Source organism: Trachypithecus francoisi, unplaced genomic scaffold (genome assembly GCF_009764315.1).
Source record: "Trachypithecus francoisi isolate TF-2019V2 unplaced genomic scaffold, Tfra_2.0 Lachesis_group16, whole genome shotgun sequence".
NCBI lineage: Eukaryota > Metazoa > Chordata > Mammalia > Primates > Cercopithecidae > Trachypithecus > Trachypithecus francoisi.
The window spans coordinates 37,154,683-37,157,370 of NW_022681461.1; positions in this window are offsets into that span (position 1 = coordinate 37,154,683).

The following is a 2,688-nucleotide window of genomic DNA, read 5'->3' on the forward strand; positions in this document are numbered from 1 at the left end:
CAGACATGTTCTTTAATCTCCCTGAACCTCAGTTTTATCATCTGTAAAATGAGATTGTGACATTGATCTCATTGGCCGACTGTAAAGGTTAAGAAGATATATGTACAAAACCATCCCCCCAACCAAAGTAACCTGCATAACATACAGTTAGCATCCTGTTAAGTTCATTCATTCTTTTCTGCCATTGTTTGAATGTTTGTGTTCCTTCCAAATTCAAATGTTGAAATCTTAACTCCCCAAAGTGGTGGTATCTGGAGGTGAGACCTTTGAGAGGTCACTGGAGTCCTCATAAAAGAAAACCCAGAGAGACCACTTTCCTCTTCTACCATGTGAGGATGCAGCAATAAGTCACCTTCTTTGAGTCAGAAAGCAGGTCCTCATCAGACATGACTCGGCCTTAATCTTGGATTTCCCAGCTTCCAGATCTGAGATAATTAAATTTCTTTGTTTATAAGCCACTCAGTTTATGATATTGCGTTATAAGAGCCTAAATGAAATAAAACATTTTTTTTTAACCTCTAGTCACTTTTTCTAATTAGCAGTCCTGATTAGAGGACTATGGCCAGGGCAATAAGTAGCCAGGGAGGTTTTATCTGAGGATAGATGTCAACACTGGGAAAAATAGGACTCTCCGTTTCAGGATCAAAATACGGAGTCCTGAGTTGAGTTTTCACCACGTGTAGTTGTTTCTGTTCATCCTCTTATAGGGAATTGAGATTCAGGAAAAAAGTTGACATGATAGTTGGGGAGAAAAACATTTATTTCTTGTACTCAGCAAGAAGTCCCGTCTGCTATAACACCCTGTACCCCACTAGAAAATCTAAATCGGGGTGATCTGCCTTGGGACTGAGTAGAGATCTTGTGTGTGGACTGCATAATCCCCAACCTCAGGGCTCAGGCACACGCGTTTGTCTTCTAGAAGGCAGAGTGCCCTCTGGTGTTGGCGATGTGGATAACTTGGCTGAGTGAGGAGGGTGGCAGCAGGAGCTGCTCCCAGAAGCACCTCAGCGGCCCAACATATACTTTATGAGGCTTGCTGTCTTCCTTCCCTTCACTTTATGATGTGGGAATGGTTTGCCCAATTTGTGGGATCCAGGTGTTCTCCTTTCTTTGCACAATAGGAGCCAAAAGAAAACTTCAGGGGAACTTCTAACAAAACATCTTTACTTGTTTCTGGTGGCCAAGTTTTGAGTCTGATGAACCTTCCATCCCTTCATTTAAGTTACAAGGCTCAGACTATATGATTGCTGCTCACTTGTTTGTTTGTTTTCTGATGATGATTCACTAATGTTCTTTGGGATTGGAGTTCCTGATTATTTGAGATGAGTGCAGCCAGGTGGCCAAGTACACTGGCCCTCCCTGATCAAGTCAGCAGACAACTCAATAGTCCTCTCTCCACCCCTCAGTCCTGCCACCACCTTTTATAAATGTCCTAAGGAATGCTGAAGAGCATTTCCCAAGTACACGCACAGCAATATTGTCAAATGGCACTTTTGCAACGCAGAAAATACCACTAAGATTTATTTGTATACTTTTACATGTATTTATTGATCGAATAGGAAAAAGGGTGTGAATTTGGAACCTATTTTTTTGTTTGTTTCTTCTTTAAAAAATGGGAAACATGCAGAACATGCAGGTTTGTTACATAGGTATACATGTGCCATGGTGGTTTTCTGCATCGATTGACCTGTCCTCTAAGTTCCCTTCTCTCACCCCTACCCCTCAACAGGCCCTGGTATGTGCTGTTCCCCTCTCTGTGTCCATGTGTGTTCTCAATGTTCAACTCCCATTTATGAGTGAGGACATGTAGTGTGTGGTTTTCTGTTCCTGTGTTAGTTTGCTGAGGGTAATGACTTCCAGCTTCATCCATGTCCCTGCAAAGGACATGATCTCATTCTGTTTTAATGGCTACATAGTATTCCATCTTGTATATGTACCACATTTTCCTTTTCCAGTCTATCATTGATGGGCATTTGGGTTGGTTCTGTGTTTTTGCTATTGAAAATAGTGCTGCAATAAACAAACATGTGCATGTGTCTTTATAGTAGAATGATTTATATTCCTTTGGGTATATACCCAGTAATGGGATTGCTGGGTCAGGTGGTATTTCTAACTCCACATCCTTGAGGAATCGCCGTACTGTCTTCCATAATGGTTGAACTAATTTACATTCCTACCAACAGTGTAAAAGTGTTCAGAACCTATATTCAAATCCTAACTCAACCACTCAGTTCCAAAGAGGCCTTAGATTAGTTTTAATTTTTCAGAGTGCAAGTTTCCTCATTGGCAAAAAGAAGATATGACAAACACTTACATTGTAGGGTTGCTATGATAATGAGAACAAATACATAAAGTGCCTATTACAAAGACTGACACATCCTAGACGCTCAATACTTTGATGCTAGCATAATTATTATTAGATTAATGGAAGGCCAGAAGGAGGGAGGGGGCAGAGGCAAGGTGTTTGGAAAAGAAAAGTAGCAGGACATGAGGTTGGGGGTGAGTCAGGGATGTATTCTGAAGGGCCTCAGAGGTTCTGGAAAGTTTGGATTTTAATGAGTATATATCAGATCTACTTAAGTCAGATTAGATTAGAGACAATAGAAAAGAGGTTGGTGATTTAGAAAAATCTGCTGTGCGGGAGGAAGATAAAGAGATGACTGTTAGTTGAAAGACAATGACTGGACC